The 18,790-nt window shown below is 37.7% G+C and overlaps 1 protein-coding gene across 6 annotated transcripts in view; it reads left to right on the top strand.

The window, feature by feature from the left end:
- The window catches only part of LEKR1 (leucine, glutamate and lysine rich 1), a 229,083-nt gene that overhangs the window by 102,234 nt on the left and 108,059 nt on the right, over positions 1 to 18,790 (top strand). The window lies entirely within an intron of this gene.

Raw genomic sequence — 18,790 nt, 5'->3', positions numbered from 1 at the left:
TTTTGCTGTCATTAGCAACTAGCTGTAATAAGGAAATGTATAAATTTTTATTTCTCTTATAATCGCAACAAAAATCTTGTTTTAACTAGTTTGTGTTATAAATATACCTAATTATTACTATGCCAATAACTGATTCTGTTATAAATTTTTGCTATCACCCATTCCTAATCTGCCATTTAGAGTGGCAAGTATTAGTGAATATAATAAAGACTTTTCAATTACAGTGAGATTTCAGGAAAACAAAGTAGGAGTTACTTTTGTATATCATCATCCCCAGTGGGTGGTGGTTTAGAATACTGAAAGACTATACAGCATATGCTGTTATATAAGGTAGGTTCAAATTTTTAGGTGTTCCTTCATTTTCCCAAATGAAAATATTAAAAATTAAGTTTTGAGAGCCTTCAACAAGGTTTTAAAGTTTTTACCTTAGAACATTGAGTATATCAGCAGTAAGCCTACGGGGATTTGTACTTTTTCCTGAAGGCAGTAAGAAATCATTGACAACTGGTAATCAGGAGAATGATATAACACAAGAAGTGTTTTAGCAAAATTAAACTGTTAGCACTGTATGGAGATGTTCCGAACATCAAAGAATTGGAGTCAGATAGCCATTTAGAAAACATGTTTGCTGGTAACCTAGTCCCTAGACCAACCATAAGACACTGAAATAGGGTAGAACATAGAACACTAACATTTTTTTAAGTGGTAGTATGTACTAGGGGCTTTCCAGGTGGCTCAGTGGTAAAGAATCTGCCTGCAATGCAGGTGATGCCAGTTTGATCCCTGGGTCGGGAAGATCTCCTGGGGAAGGGATAGGCTACCCACTAGTATTCTTGCCTGGGAAATCCCATAGACAGAGGAGCCTGGCAGGCTCTATGTTGTTGTTTTTGTTTAGTCACTAAGTCCTGTCTGAGTCTTTTGCTACCCCATGGACTGTAGCCTGAGAGGCTCCTCTGTCCATAGGATTTCCCAGGCAAGAATAGTGGAGTGGGTAGTCATTTCCTTCTCTAGGGGGTCTTCTCAACCCAGGAATAGAACCCACGTCTTCTGTACTATGCTGCTGCTGCTGCTGCTAAGTTGCTTCAGTTGTGTCCGACTCTGTGAGACCCCATAGACGGCAGCCCACCAGGCTCCCCCGTCCCTGGGATTCTCCAGGCAAGAACACTGGAGTGGGTTGCCATTTCCTTCTCCAATGCATGAAAGTGAAAAGTAAAAGTGAAGTCGCTCAGTCATGTCCAACTCTTAGCGACCCCATGGACCGCAGCCTACCAGGCTCCTCCGTCCATGGGATTTTCCAGGCAAGAGTACTGAAGTAGGGTGCCATGGCCTTCTCCCTTCTGCACTATAGGTGAATTCTTCACTGCTGAGCCACCAGGGAAGCCTATGTTAGCACTGTATATAAATTACTTCTGTTAATCTTCGTAATGACTATGAGTAGCAGGTACAATTATCCCATCTTAAAAAGGAGAGAATGAAGGTCCAGAGAGGTAACATACCTGTCCCCACATAACTGGTAAATGGCAGGAAATGAAAGCAAACCTAGTTGGACTCCATGACTTAACGCTTGTTACACTATGTCTCCTTGGCCCTCTCTATGACCGCACTGCTACTGCTGCTGCTAAGTCGCTTCAGTTGTGTCTGATTCTGTGCAACCCCACAGACAGCAGCCCACCAAGCTCTCGCATCCCTGGGATTCTCCAGGCAAGAACACTGGAGTGGGTTGCCATTTCCTTCTCCAATGCATGAAAGTGAAAAGTGAAAGTGAAGTCGCTCAGTTGTATCTGACTCTTAGTGACCTCATGGACTGCAGCCTGCCAGCCTGCAGCCTGGATGGGCAGAGGAGCCTGGCAGGCTGCAGTCCATGGGGTCACTAGGAAGGCTCAAATAAAATCAGAGTTAAGAGGACTACCCAGGTCTAGAGAGTATGCATCTGGCTGAATAGACAAGGGAATGAAGGAGATCACAGAGGGCTCTCAACCTCCTTGCTGGGGAGTATTTAATGATGGAGTTCTCTAGAGAGAGAACCTAGTTTTGAAAGGTAAGTTGTCACATGAATGTGGAAGCAATATGAAACTGAATACAAATTTTAAAATCAGGTATTTTAATGTCTCTGGTCAATTACTTTGTCAATTAGATTTTCCCAGTTTTCTATTGAATTATTAGAACTTTCCAACAATTTTAAGGGCAGTTTATGTAGTAAAGTAATTATTTATCTTCTATATTCAATTTTTTCTAATGTATAATTTGTCTAGTGATTTTTTTCACAGTAAATTGTACCATATCAACATTTTTCTTTTTGGTATTATAAAATTATTATCTTTTATTGTTTCTAGTTAGTCTTAGTTCAAAAAGTCCATTTCATTTCTGGATTATACATATAGTCTCTTAGATTTTCTTTCATTTAAATCATTAATACATATGCAGTTTACCTTTTATATGGTATGAGATTTGAGGTCCAGTTTTATTCTTTCCATATGCATAGCCATTTGTGTCAGCATTGTGTATTACAATAAGTAATCTATCCTTTACCTACTAAATAAAACTACTGTCTGTCATATGGCAAAATTTCAAAATGCTGACATCTATTACTATATTCTGTTTTCTGTTCCACTAATGTATTGGATGTACCATTAATATCATATTCTTTAGACTTAATAGCATATTCTCATAACTAGTAAGTCTTTCTTCTTTGTTCTTTTATATACATTTTAAAATATATTTTAAAAAATATTTGGAAGTTTCCTTCAATTTGAACTTTAAGATCATTTATTCACCTCTAATCCAAAGACTCTGATAGAGATCTAGTAAGGTTTTTCTCTTCCAGTCTGTATACTTTTCTTACGTAGTCACAGGTAGATATTCTTCCACATAAAATTTAAAGTAATTTTATTCAACTCTAATCCCAACAAGAATTCTAATTGGGATTGCTTTATATTTACACTGATTTTTAGAGAGTTAATATTTTTAGTGATATTAAGTCTTATTAATATTAATATTATAAAAGTTTTCTCATTCAAGAATATGATATGTCCATTAACTTCTTTAAATGTTATTTTTAATGTAGTGAGCATCCTTGTATCTTTTATAATTTTACAAAAACACGCTGCTGAAAAACTTTGAGGTTTAAGCAGAAATTAAAGTGAATATAAAATATCTGGACTTGTGTTGTATGAAAAAACACTACATATCAAGAATTTGTGTGATGCAGCCAAAGTGATGCTTTGAGGGAGATGTATAGCTTTAAATGAAGGAATAAACTCAACATAAAAGAAAAATACAATAAAAATAAGAGCAGCAGTTAGTGAGATAGAAAACAAAAATACGATAAAGAAGATAAACAAAAAAGCATTGATTAAAAAAAATAATAAAACAGACAAACCTCTAGCAATTCAGTCACAAGAAGAGAAAAGAAACAAATGAAAAATATAAGGAATGAAGCAGGAAAAGTAACTGCAGATGAAGAGTAAAAAGAAAAGTGAATGCTGGCAACAACTTTGAAATTTTACCTGAGATGGACATATTAGAAAAATATGTCTTACCATGACTTACTCAAAAAGATTAAATGTTCCTATAACTATTAAAGAAATCAAAGCAATATTTTCTCACCAGAAAAAAGCTAGATTATATTTTATAAGCAATTTCTGCCAACTTTCATGGAAGAGAGCATCCTAATTTTATACAATATTTTCTAAACAACTGAAAAATTGGAAATATTTCCCAACTCATCCTATAAGGCCAGGGTAAACCTGTTACCAAAATCAAGACAAAAATATTAAAGTAATATTATAGATACATTTATGTTATAAACATCAGTATAACAATTTCAACTGTATATTTGATACTTTCAAAATATTTTGAACCACTTGAATATATTCCTCATTGATAAAATTAAATAAAATTATATAAAATAAAACTCTTAATATGCCATTCTATTATTTCAGACTTCATAGAGGAGGACAAATTTAGGATGGATTTGCTAAAACATACATTTCATAGTTATAAATAACTTTAAAAAAAATGCAGTCCCCCCCCCAATCAAAGGTTATTATTCTTATCTCTCTTTTATTCATCATTTTAATCTGATTTCTAAGATAAGCCATTTCCTTGAATGTTTTTGTTTCTTAAAAGAACAGTAAAACACTAGAGAATGTGTCTTATATTGCATGTAACAGGCAGTTAAGGGTTAAGTCAAGTAACTACCTTTCTATATTTGAAGAAAAGAAGTAATTTACTGACATAAGACAAGAGAAAAAAAGGAGAACACTTTCACTAACTAGGAACCCTCTTTGTGCTAGTCATTTGACTAGCACTAAGCATCTTTCATCTAATCTTCATAGTATTCTAATGTATGCATGCAGTCCTGTCCAATTCTTTGTTACCCTATGGACTGTAGCCCTCCAGGCTCCTCTTGTCCATGGGATTCTCCAGGCAAAAATACTGGAGTGGGTTGCCATTTCCTTCTCCAGGGGATCTTCCCGTCCCAGGGATCAAACCCAGGTATCTTACATCTCCTGCACTGGCAGGTGGGATCTTTACCACTCTTGCCACCTGGGATCAGACACAGAGAAGCAGGCCATGGTCACACTGCTAAGATTCAGACTCAGGTCTCTGTTGGGCCAGAGCTTGTTAGCTCTTTAATCATTTCACTCAGTTCCAAAAAGGCATAAGAAAACACTGAACTCCTTTTCTGTGTAAAAAAAAAAAAAAAAGAAGGGGATGAATTTCCACCCTCCACTTTCCTCTTACAAAAATGGACTGTTAGCTTAACAAGTTTTCTCAGAATTAAAGCTAAGGAAGTGTTTTCCAAAACTGCCCGACCACAAGAATATCTAGGACTGTGGAAATTTGTGTGGCGAGATAATAAAGGAACCTATTGAAAGTGTATAGTCTTTCACATCAGTTCAAACACATTGAGTATCTCCAAGATTCTGAGATGCTGTACTCTTAATAAATGCTCGAGGTGATTCCTGTGATGAGGCAAATTTTGTGCCTATAAAAATGTTAGAATATCTGAATTAAAAAACCTGCCAAACAACATAAAAATAGATGGAAAAAAATTTATATCATATATGGTATGCAAAGGGTTACTATCCAATCCATATAAATAATTTATTCAAGTATGTGAGAAGACTCCAAGCAGGCAACTGCTAAAAAACAGAAACAAAATTAACACTAGAAATACGGTAAACAAGCAAGAAACATTTAATTACTAGTAACTAAACAAAATTAAAAACATTCACCTCCTTTTATATTAGTACAAAGGCTTTAGTGGTAAAGCTTCTCCCTTTCTTTGGCAATAGAAAAATATTATATTTTTCTACCCATAAAACATTATACAAAATGCCAGGCTGGATAAATCACAAGCTGGAATCAAGATTGCTTGGAAAAAAGCAATAAACTCAGATATGCAGATGATACCACTCTAATGGCAGAAAGTCAAGTGGAACTAAAGAGCCTCTTGATGAGGGTGAAAGCTGGCTTAAAACTCAACATTTAGAAAACTAAGATCGTGGCGTCCTGTCCCATCACTTCATGGCAAATAGAAAGGGAAAAAGTGGAAGCAGTAACAGTTTTATTTTGGGGGGCTCCAAAATCACTGTGGATGGTGATTGCAGCCGTGAAATTAAAAAATACTTGCTCTTTGAAAGGAAAGCTATGACAAACTTAGCCAGTGTATTAAAAAGCAAACACATCACTTTGCCAACAAAGGTCCTTATAGTCAGAGCTATGGTTTTTCCAGTAGTCACATATGAATGTGAGAGCTGGACAATAAAAAAGCCTGAGTGCCAAAGAATCGATGCTCTCGAATTGTGTTCCTGGAGAAGACTCTTGAGAGTCCTTTGGACTGCAAGGAGATCAAACCAGTCAATCCTAAAGGAAATAAACTCTGAATGTTCACTGGAAGTTCGGCTGCTGAAGCTGAAGCTTCAATATTTTGGCCACCTGATGTGAAGAGCCAACTCGTTGGGAAAGACCCTGATGCTGGGAAAGAATGAAGACAAAAGAAGAGGGTGGCAGAGGATGAGATGGTTAGATAGCATCACCAACTCAATGGACATGAATTTGAGCAAACTTCAGGAGATAGTGAAGAAAAGGAAAGCTTCTCATGCTGCAGTCCATGGAGTCGCAAAGAGTTGGATATGACTCAGCGACTGATCAACAAACCCATAAAGATGTTTGTGATCAAATAATCTCCTTCTTTGAATTTATGTTTAGAAAACTGCTAAAGAAATTTATTTACTTGCAAAGATCATGTTTTTAATTGTGAGTGGTTAGGAATAATTTATCCCTAACTCTAATGAAATAGGTAATAAATTATCATATGCCATTATTCAGAACATTGTTTAGACTTTTAAAATAACAATATGAACACTGGGCATCAGTATGGGAAATGCTGTAACTATAACATTACATACTAGGAAAAAAAATCACAAAATTGTGTATACTTTAGAATTATGTCAAAATAAGTGTGTTTATGAATAGAAACTAGAAGAGAACAATAAAGATATGAGAATAAAATTTAATGTGATGGAAATATGGGTGATTTTTCTCTTATTTAATTTTTTCTGATTATAAAGAATAAACTTTCTTAACAAAAAGAAGAAAAGTCTACAAATATTTCAAGACTCAGCTCACATTCCACCTCCTACAATTAAAAAAAAAAAAAAACTCACCAAAATATTTCGATGCTGGTTACCCATAGCTGTTATATTCATTAACTCCTCACTTGCATTAAGTACAGTCCATATACAAATCAAAGGTGCAGCTGATCTGTTCAGTTCTTCATGTAGAAGTTGTGTAGTTATAGGTGTAATACAGGTTCGTCTAAAGGACAGTGTAATTGCAGGGCAAAATAGCACAAAATTTCAAGACTAAATTAGGTTTCTGCTGCTCGTACAGAATAGATTCACTCCATGGGTAACAGCATTCAAACTGTGTTAAGAAAGAAAGAAACCATCTTAAAAGGCTATCTGTTACCGCTCTCTTGGTTGAAACCATTGGAAATCGATAGGTCATAGTGGACAGAATCATTAATGCTTTTCTTAACTCAAGATGACAAGTACCGCTTCCTATGAACCTACCCATGAAGGGAAATAGGTTTGTTGTTGTTTTGTTTTTTGGATTTTTTTTTAAGCCACAACAATCTTATTTCCATATCAAGTTCTCTATTGAAATTGTCAGAACATTTGGAATGTTTTTAATGTCCCTCTTACTTTATCCACAAGTACCCTTGGGTGAACTGATTGCACCAACATACTTCTCTTCAATTCATTTTACAAAAGTGGATACAGTGGCTTACGAAAGCTATAGAACTACAAGTGCAGGAAAGACAGCAAAATTTCCATTTCAGGTCTTGGCAGTATTGTATTCCCATACTTGGTACACTTTTTTCTCCCATCTAGGGTCCATGGGGGAATTTTACAGGTGTTCCCATTTCCAGTGGTCCAAGACAGTCCCTCTGCTACCCTCCTCTCTGTACCTGTTTTCTATTTGCTATAATCTGCTTTTGTCTGTGCTCACTATCCATTGACCATTATGCTGGGCTCTTGCCACAATGCATCTTTTCCCATCAATTGGGCTGACCACATCCTGGGAATAGCTTCATTTTTTCAGCAAATATTTATTTGGCATTAACCACCTACCAGCCAACTGGCCTTATTTTCACTTTGGCTTCTGGTGTGCAGATACTCTCCACCTCTTTACAGGTCTTCATGGGATGTCTGATTCCTAGCCCCACACTGGTTATATGTGACAGCACTCTTAATGTTAGCCATTCTTAACAGTCTTTTTTTGTCCTTTATATTAAGAACATGCTATAAATTTCTCTAGCTCCAATTTTGTAGCCATTCAAATTACTTTTACTTTCTCTACTATTTTACATTTACTTTCATAATTTTCATAAACTTCAAGAATCTTACTTCTTAGTCTGCTTTCTTTTAAATACATGCCTAATTTTTCAATTACTAATGAATTAATGTGCTTAAGATTTTCCAATATCTCAATAATCATAATTGATAGCTTTTCCAGCTTATTAATATCTTTTCAGAAATCATGTCAATTATTTGAGAAGAGGAAAAACCATGCATCATAGTGAATATCTTCGCAGACGAATCACTGGATTAACATAACGAACATAGCATTTTACAGTTTCTTTGGCCAGATTAAAATAAGGGCAGACTGATACTGTTCATCTCTTGACTCTCCCTGTGTCTTGTTTTAAAGAAGCGTAATTATTTGTTCAAAGAATACAATAAAAAGTATTTAAATTCATTTTTTTGATATGAGGTTTGTAAATGACTTTTTATAATTAATAATCTTAAATCCAGTTTTTAAGTATTTGCATTGTTTATATTCCTTCTTACAAGTCCTTTTCCTGGCTTCTCCACAGTTGCAGAACCAGCTTTTAAGTGAGTGAGAAGCATCTCAATAAGGCTTCCTTTCTAGTACTAGTTAAACTTCTCCCCTTCTGTTTTCTAGCCTAATTTATCTGCTCTAGCTTCTGTCCCCTGTTTTTTCCTTCAGAGAATTCAAAGGTTTTACTATTAATTTCCCCTGTATCTTGCAATCTCTAATTTCATATCACTTGCACTTTTATTCTGTCTTATTATTTATGCTCTTAGTTCTTCCTAAATCTCTCTTAGCTTCTCTGTTAATAAATGAATTAGCATGTTATACTTTTAACTAGCATGAAATATTTTTTATATTCTGAATTTTTTAAACCTGTGCTGTATACTGTATCATTACTCTGTGTACTTATAAATAGAATTTAAAAGTTCTAATATTTCATATGAATATTTTTATTTTTACACTGATACTTTTTCTTTTAAATCACCATTGAACAATTTCAACTTTAATTCAAGTATATAGTCTTTATGATCTTTACTTTTCTACATAAAAACTTTTCTTTGGCCCACATTTTCCCTTTGTCTTTTGAAACATAAATGCTTGAAAATGTAAGTTCATATGATAATTCTAGTCCATATATTTGATAGTGGTGTAAAAGTAAATCCTAGGCACTAATTAGCAGCTTAATCTTAATGCCAAACTTTCATCTTTTTCATAGGAGAGCTTATAAATGAAATTTTAGAAGCTAAATTCTCAGTTCCCTTTTAAAGATTTATTTACATAACTTCTGTAATTTTATGTTTAGCTCACACTAATATAGCTTCCAAATGCATAATTTATCTCAATTGATAATACTCCTCTTAGAAGTCATTGTGACCCACAAACCCATCCATTTAAATGATTTTCCTTCCACCTAGTAGAATAGAGTGTCCTTTACTTTTTGTCAGCAGTCACAAATATTAGAAGACAGAATTCAGATAAATCACTTTAGCATTAATGTTCTTCCTAAAATTTATTTGACCAACTTTAAAATTTATTCCTAGTGAAAACACTTTTGGGTATTTTTTCTCTCAGGAAACTTTTTGATATAATAAATAATACATAAATATTTTACTTAAATTGTTTTGCACATATGTTTTAACATCCTAGTTGAACTTTTAAAGAATAGCCTTATTGAGAAATATTTAAATATCAGAAAATTTATGCATTTTAAGTGTACAAATTCAGTGGTTTTTAGGATATTTACAGAGTTTACGACCATCACCATGATCTAATTTTAGAACATTTCTATAACCAAAAGGAACCTCCTGGTCATTTATTTCCCTTGCCCTCCTGCCCCTCCGCCACAAGTCATTCTGTATAGATTTCCCTATTCTAGACATTTCATATAAATAGAATCATATAGCATGATCATTTAACGTGATCTTTGTTGTCTGGCTTATTTGACTTAGCATAATGTTTTTGAGTTTCATGCATGTTGTGTAAGGTATAAGTACTACATTCCTTAATTAGTAGCTCCTGTGTTAAATTGAAAAAAAAAAAAAGAGTGACGTGGTTCAGTTTAAAAAAAGTACTGATTCAGGGGTCAAACACATCTGCTTTTTGGCAAGTTTATGCCTTTTACAGGACTTCTGAATAAGTTATCAATTTCTTTGACTCAGTTACTTCATCTATAAAATGGGAATATGATCAGTTCAGTTCAGTCGCTCAGTCATGTTTGACTCTTTGCAGCACACCAGGCTTCTCTGTCTATCACCAACTCCTGGAGCTTTCCCAAACTCATGTTCATTAAGTCTGTGATGCCATCCAACCATCTTGTCCTCTGTCATCCCCTTCTCCTGCCTTCAATCTTTCCCAGCATCAATGGTCTTTTCTAATGAGTTGGCTCTTTGCAACAGGTGGCCAAAGTATTGAAGCTTCAGCTTCAGCATCAGTTGTTCCAGTGACTATTCAGGATTGATTCCCTTTAGGATGGACTGGTTGGATCTCCTTGCAGTCCAAGGGACTCTCAAGAATCTTCTCCAACACCACAGTCCAAAAGCATCAATTCTTTGGCACCCAGCTTTCTTTATGGTCCAACTCTCACATCCATACATGACTACTGGATAAACCAGAGCTTTGACTATACGGACCTTTGTCAGAAAAGTAGTGTCTCTGTTTTTTAATATAGTGTCTGGGTTTGGCTCAGCTGGTAAAGAGTCCACCTGCAATTTGAGAGACCTAGGTTCAATCCCTGGGTTGGGAAAATTCCCTGGAAAAGGGAAGGGCTACCCACTCCAGTATTCTGGCCTGAAGAATTCCATGGACTGTATAGTCCATGGGATTGCAAAGAGTTGGACACAACTGAGAGATGTCATTTTTGAGATTGCATCCAAGTACTGCATTTTGGACTTTTTTGTTGACCATGATGGCTACTCCATTTCTTCTGAGGGATTCCTGCCCGCAGTAGTAGATGTAATGGTCATCTGAGTTAAATTCACCCATTCCAGTCCATTTTAGTTCACTGATTCCTAGAATGTCAATGTTCACTCTTGCCATCTCCTATTTGACCACTTCCAGTTTGCTTTGATTCATGGACCTGACATTCCAGGTTCCTATACAATATTGCTCTTTACAGCATCAGACTTTGCTTCTCTCACCAGTCACATCCACAGCCGGGTATTGTTTTTGCTTTGTCTCCATCCCTTCATTCTTTCTGGAGTTATTTCTCCACTGACCTCCAGTAGCATATTGGGTGCCTACTGACCTGGGGAGTTCCTCTTTCAGTATCCTATCATTTTGCCTTTTCATACTGTTCATGGGGTTCTCAAGGCAAGAATACTGAAGTGGTTTGCCATTCCCTTCTCCAGTGGACCACATTCTGTCAGACCTCTCCACCATGACCCGCCCATCTTGGGTTCCTCACGGGCATGGCTTAGTTTCTGAGTTAGACAAGGCTGTGGTCCTAGTGGGATTAGAATGACTAGTTTTCTGTGAGTATGGTTTCAGTATAGGGGACTGGAATGCAAAAGTAGGAACTCAAGAAACACCTGGAGTAACAGGCAAATTTGGCCTTGGAATGCAGAATGAAGCAGGGCAAAGACTAATAGAGTTTTGCCAAGAAAATGCACTGGTCATAGCAAACACCCTCTTCCAACAACACAAGAGAAGACTCTACACATGGACATCACCAGATGGTCAACACTGAAATCAGATTGATTATATTCTCTGCAGCCAAAGATGGAGAAGCTCTATACAGTCAACAAAAACAAGACCAGGGCTGACTGTGGCTCAGATCATGAACTCCTTATTACCAAATTCAGACTTAAATTGAAGAAAACAGGGAAAACCACTAGACCATTCAGGTATCACCTAAATCAAATCCCTTATGATTATACAGTGGAAGTGAGAAATAGATTTAAGGGCCTAGATCTGATAGATAGAGTGCCTGATGAACTATGGAATGAGGTTCGTGACATTGGACATGAGACAGGGATCAAGACCATATCCACAGAAAAGAAATGCAAAAAAGCAAAATGGCTGTCTGGGGAGGCCTTACAAATAGCTGTGAAAAGAAGAGAAGCGAAAAGCAAAGGAGAAAAGGAAAGATATAAGCATCTGAATGAAGAGTTCCAAAGAATAGCAAGAAGAGATAAGAAAGCCTTCTTCAGTGATCAATACAAAGAAATAGAGGAAAACAACAGAATGGGAAAGACTAGAGATCTCTTCAAGAAAATTAGAGACACCAGGGAACATTTCATGCAAAGATGGGCTCGATAAAGGACAGAAATGGTATGGACCTAACAGAAGCAGAAGATATTAAGAAGAGGTGGCAAGAATACACAGAAGAACTGTACAAAAAAGATCTTCATGACCCAGATAATCACGATGGTGTGATCACTCACCTAGAGCCAGACATCTTGGAATGTGAAGTCAAGTGGGCCTTAGAAAGCATCACTACAAACAAAGCTAGTGGAGGTGATGGAATTCCAGTGGAGCTATTTCAAATCCTGCAAGATGATGCTGTGAAAATGCTGCACTCAGTATGCCAGCAAATTTGGAAAACTCAGCAGTGGCCACAGGACTGGAAAAGGTCAGTTTTCATTCCAATTCCAAAGAAAGGCAATGCCAAAGAATACTCAAACTACCGCACAATTGCACTCATCTCACACACTAGTAAAGTAATGTTCAAAATTCTCCAAGCCAGGCTTTAGCAATACGTGAACCATGAACTCCCTGATGTTCAAGCTGGTTTTAGAAAAGGCAGAGGAACCAGAGATCAAATTGCCAACATCCGCTGGATCATGGAAAAGCAAGAGAGTTCCAGAAAACATCTATTTCTGCTTTATTGACTATGCCAAAGCCTTTGACTGCGTGGATCACAATAAACTGGAAAATTCTGAAAGAGATGGGAATACCAGACCACCTAACCTGCCTCTTGAGAAATCTGTATGCAGGTCAGGAAGCAACAGTTAGAACTTGACATGAAACAACAGACTGGTTTCAAATAGGAAAAGGAGTATGTCAGGCTGTATATTGTCACCCTGCTTATTTAACTTATATGCAGAATACATCATGAGAAACACTGGACTGGAAGAAACACAAGCTGGAATCAAGATTGCTGGGAGAAATATCAATAACCTCAGATATGCAGATGACACCACCCTTATGGCAGAAAGTGAAGAGGAACTACAATGCCTCTTGATGAAAGTAAAAGTTCAGTTCAGCTCAGTCGCTCAGTCGTGTCCGACATTTGCGACCCCATGAATCGCAGCACACCAGGCCTCCCTGTTCATCACCATCTCCCGGAGTTCACTCAAACTCATGACCATCAAGTCCATGGTGCCATCCAGCCATCTCATCCTTGGTCGTCCCCTTCTCCTCCTGCCCCCAATCCCTCCCAGCATCAGAGTCTTTTCCAATGAGTCAACTCTTCGCATGAGGTGGCCAAAGTATTGGAGCTTCAGCTTCAGCATCATTCCTTCCAAAGAAATCCCAGGGTTGATTTCCTTCAGAATGGACTGGTTGGATCTCCTTGTAGTCCAAGGGACTCTCAAGAGTCTTCTCCAACACCACAGTTCTAAAGCATCAATTCTTCGGCACTCAGGCTTCTTCACATCCAACTCTCACATCCATACACGACCACAGGAAAAACCATAGCCTTGACTAGACGGACCTTAGTCGGCAAAGTAATGTCTCTGCTTTTGAATATACTATCTAGGTAGGTCATAACTTTTCCTCCAAGGAGTAAGCGTCTATTAATTTCATGGCTGCAGTTACCATCTGCAGTGATTTGGGAGCCCCCCAAAATAAAGTCTGACACTGTTTCCACTGTTTCCCCATCTATTTCCCATGAAGTGATGGGACCAGATGCCATGATCTTCGTTTTCTGAATGTTGAGCTTTAAGCCAACTTTTTCACTCTCCTCTTTCACTTTCATCAAGAGGCTTTTTAGTTCCTCTTCACTGTCTGCCATAAGGGTGGTGTCATCTGCATATCTGAGGTTATTGATATTTCTCCCAGCAATCTTGATTCCAGCTTGTGTTTCTTCCAGTCCAGCGTTTCTCATGATGTATTCTGCATATAAGTTAAATAAGCAGGGTGACAATATACAGCCTGACATACTCCTTTTCCTATTTGAAACCAGTCGGTTGTTTCATGTCCAGTTCTAACTGTTGCTTCCTGACCTGTATACAGATTTCTCAAGAGGCAGGTTAGGTGATCTGGTATTCCCATCTCTTTCAGAATTTTCCACAGTTGATTGTGATCCACACAGTCAAAGGCTTAAAAAGTTGGCTTAAAGCTCAACTTCAGAAAATGAACATCATGGCATCTGGTCCCATCACTTCATGGGAAATAGATGGGGAAACAGTAGAAACAGTGTCAGACTTTATTTTGGGGGGCTCCAAAATCACTGAAGATGGTGATTGCAGCTGTGAAATTAAAAGACGCTTACTCCTTGGAAGAAAAGTTATGACCAACCTAGATAATATATTCAAAAGCAGAGACATTACTTTGCTGACTAAGGTCCATCTAGTCAAGGCTATAGTTTTACCAGTAGTCATGTATGGATGTGAGAGTGGGACTATGAAGAAAGCTGAGCGCCAAAGAATTGATGCTTTTGAACTGTGGTGTTGGAGAAGACTCTTGAGAGTCCCTTGGACCGCAAGGAGATCCATTCTTCAGTCCATTCTGAAGGAGATCAGCCCTTGGATCTTTGGAAGGAATGATGCTAAAGCTGAAACTCCAGCACTTAGGCCACCTCATGCGAAGAGTTGACTAATTGGAAAAGACTCTGATGCTGGGAGGGATTGGGGCGGAAGAAGGCGACGACCCAGGATGAGATGGCTGGATGGCATCACTGACTCGATGGACATGAGTCTGAGTGAACTCCTGGATTTGGTAATGGACAGCGAGGCCTGGCGTGCTGTGATTCATGGGGTCGCAAAGATTCGGACACGACTGAGCGGCTGAACTGAACTGAACTGAACTGAGAGACTTCAGTTTCTCTTTCACTAGGTTTGTCATAGCTTTTCTTCCAAGGAGCAAGCGACTTTTAATTTCATGGCTGTAGTCACCATCTGCAATGATTTTGGAGCCCAGAAAATAAAGTCTCTCACTGTTTCCATTGTTTCCTCATCTATTTGCCATGAAGTGATGGGACTGGATGCCATGATCTTAGTTTTTTGAATGTTGCATTTTAAACCAGCTTTTTCACTCTCCTCTTTCACTTTCATCAAGAGGCTCTTTAGTTCCTCTTCACTTTCCTGCCATAGGGGTGGTGTCATCTGCATATTTGAGATGACACCACCCGGTAATTACCGGAGATGACTTCTTCCGGTAATCTTGATTCCAGCTTGTAGCTTTCCTTGACTACCTTGTAGTGTTTAGAGAGTCAACAGGACAAAATGTAGGAACACAAAAGAACTGCACAAATAGAGAATATTAAACCACCATTTCAAAGTGGTTTTTCCTGGTTCGAGAGGATACCAAATAGTTATATTTAGGATAAAAGTATTAGAATTTCCTTAAATACTGCTTTAATAACCAATGAAAACTATGAATTTTAATTTACTCAAAAATCTGCCTCTACTAATTTATTTTCAGTCAGCATTGGCTAGTTGTAACAGCAGTTTGCCTGCTCTTAGAACACATTGCTGAAGAAGGGAGTGGCTGTGATTAATTCAGAAGTCATCTCATGCATGGCAGATGGAAGACTCTCTGAACAGAGTTCCACTGTGACCTTACCTGCAAGGCATGATTTTCAAAGGGAGTTCACTGTAGTGAACTGACCAGCCCTGTGATTGCTTTTGAAGCCTTGAACTCCAGAAGGAATAACATAACCTTGTCTTCCAAAACAGAAGAAGTGCTGATTTTACAAACAGAAAACTAGGGAGGTTTAAAGTAATCCTTAGTTTTGCTAAATCCAACAGCTGTTTTTTCTTTAATGGAAAAAAAAATTCTTTGTTTCAAAACAGATTGTCTCAAAAAGAAGGAAGTAGGAGTAGAGGTAGGGAAGGAGGTAACACTTAAATTCTTTTTTAAAAATTCTTTTCCATTTTGGCTTATCATAGGATATTCCAACAGATCTTAAAAGAGGCTAGCGTGACATTGGGATACTGTTTGGGATGCTTCTATACCCAGAAGCAGGGATTTCACACACACACACCCACTTCCACAAAAAATACATGGATAACCTACAGACTCTAGACAAGTTGCAAACCAGATGATCTCAACTAGAACCCAGAGAGTTCTTATATAAAAACAAGTCACAACTGGAATATGGAGAGTAATAAAAGGGCCTGTTGTAGAAGCCACTTCATCTTTGATCACTGGAGTCTTAGAAGTCTTTGTTTCCTTTGTCGTCTGCTCCTGATTTTGAGCTTTCTTATAAATATTATCTCTATTTTACATATTTTCTTCATTTTACAAATGTTCAAATCTTAGAATTTTCTTCACTTCTCTTAGGCATCCACTCCTTAGTATGGTTATCTCTTCTCTGAGATTCCTTTCTCACCTTTGGGATAGCTGTTATTCTGGTTCATTCTCTAGTCATGTTTCACCTGTGCCAAGGCAACCTTCTTCCTCTCCCTCCTTCCCCTCCAGCAATATTTTTCTCTTTTAAGGCTAGATCTTAGCCTTGCCACTTTCTCTGAGTTTTCTTTGACTGCACTATTGCCCTCAGGTCCTTGGGTTAAATTTAGACTTTTTTTTTAAAAATTTAATCCTGTGGACTCTGCCCTTTGCCTTAATTCCTAAATCTGCCTCTCTGGGAAAGATTAGCACCATTCATTCTTTTTGCATTATTGAAATATAATTGATGTATATAACATTGTGTTAGTTTCAAGTGTATGAAATAATGACTTGACAATTGCATACATTGTGAAATGATCACCACAATGTCTAGGAACCATCTGTCCCCATGTATAGTTAATACAATATTTTGTACCATCTTCCTTATGATGTATATTATAGCCCATGACTTATTTATTATATAGCTGGAGATCTGTACCTCTTAATCTACTTCACCTATTTTCCTCTAGCAACCACCATTTATTGTCTATGAATCTATTTTCATTTTATTTTTAACATTCTGCATATCTGTGAAATCATGTGTATTTGTCTTTGTCTCATTTATTTTACTTAGCATGTTTGGTTCAGTTGTGTCTGACTCTTTGTGATCCCATGGACTGTAGTTTGCCAAGATCCTCTGTCCATGGAATTCTCCATGCAAGAATATTGGAGTGGGTTGCCACTCCCTTCTCCAGGGGATCTTCCAGACCCAGGGATTGAACTGGGGTCTCCTGCATTGCAGGCAGATTCTTTACCATCTGAGCCACCAGAGCTGCTGCTGCTGCTGCTGCTAAGTTGCTTCAGTCGTGTCTGACTCTGTGCGACCCCATAGACGGTAGCCCACCAGACTTCCTGTCCCTGGGATTCTCCAGGCAAGAACACTAGAGTGAGTTGCCATTTCCTTCTCCAATGTATGAAAGTGAAAGGTGAAAGTGAAGTCGCTCAGTCGTGTCCAACTCTTAGCGACCCCATGGACTGCAGCCTACCAGGCTCTTCTGTCCATGGGGTTTTCCAGGCAAGAGTACTGGAGTGGGGTGCCATTGCCTTGTCCAGAGCCACCAGGGAAGCCCCTCTAAAACCATCTTTATTGTTGCAGATGGCAAAATTTCATATTTTTATGACTGAGGAATGTATATATGTATATTTATATACCATACCTTTTTTATACATTTATCTGTTGATTTAATGTGGTGTAGAATATTGATTGATTTGCAGGTATTGAACCATCCTTGTGCCTCTGGAATAAATATGAATTGATTATAGTGTATTATCCTCTTAATATATGGTTGAATTTGGTTTGCTATATTTGTTGAGGATTCTTTTTTCTATGTTTATCTGTAATATTGGCCTTAATTTTCATCTTTTTAATTTCTATTTTATTGTATTGATGGTATCTTTCTCTGGTTTTGGTATCAGGGTGATGCTGAGCTCCTAAAAAGAGTTTTGAAGCATTTCTTCTTCTCCAGTTGTTGGCATGGTTTGAGAAAGATATGTGTTATCTTTTTTTGTTTTCCTAATGGTGTGTAGAATTTGCCTGTGAAGTCATCAGATCCTGGAATTTTATTTACTGGGAGTATTTTTAATCACTGATTGAGTTTGATTACTGGTAACCAGTCTGTTCATATTTTCTGTTTCTTCCTGATTCAGTCTTGGGAACTTACTCATTTCTTGTCCACTGTCCATTTTATTAGTATGTATTTGTTTGTAATAATCCCTTATGATACTTTGTATATATTTGTGGTGTCAGTTGTAACTTTCATTTCTGATTCCACTTTTTTCGGCCCTCTCTCTTTTCTCTAATGAATCTGGCTTATCAATTTTGTTTATCTTTTCAAAGAACCAGCTTTCTGTTTCATTGATCTTTTTGTTTTCTGATTTATATTTCTCTTATATCTCTCTGATCTTTATTATTTGTTTCCTTCTGGTAACTTTGGTTTTTGTATTCTCTTCTTTATCTAGTTATTTTAGGTGTAAGGTTCAGTTCAGTTCAGTCGCTCAGTCATGTCCGACACTTTGCAACCCCATGAATCTCAGCACGCCAGGCCTCCCTGTCCATCACCATCTCCCAGAGTTCACTCAGACTCACGTCCATCGAGTCCGTGATGCCATCCAGCCATCTCATCCTGGGTCGTCCCCTTCTCCTCCTGCCCTCAATCCCTCCCAGCATCAGAGTCTTTTCCAATGAGTCAACTCTTCGCATGAGGTGGCCAAAGTACTGGAGCTTCAGCTTTAGCATCATTCCTTCCAAAGAAATCCTAGGGTTGATCTCCTTCAGAATGGACTGGTTGGATCTCCTTGCAGTCCAAGGGACTCTCAAGAGTCTTCTCCAACACCACAGTTCAAAAGCATCAATTCTTCAGCACTCAGCCTTCTTCACAGTCCAAACCTCACA

This window comes from Ovis aries, chromosome 1, assembly GCF_016772045.2.
Source record: "Ovis aries strain OAR_USU_Benz2616 breed Rambouillet chromosome 1, ARS-UI_Ramb_v3.0, whole genome shotgun sequence".
NCBI classification, from domain to species: domain Eukaryota; kingdom Metazoa; phylum Chordata; class Mammalia; order Artiodactyla; family Bovidae; genus Ovis; species Ovis aries.
The sequence above is the reverse complement of the archived record's forward strand: the minus strand, read 5'-3'. Positions and strand labels throughout refer to the sequence as shown.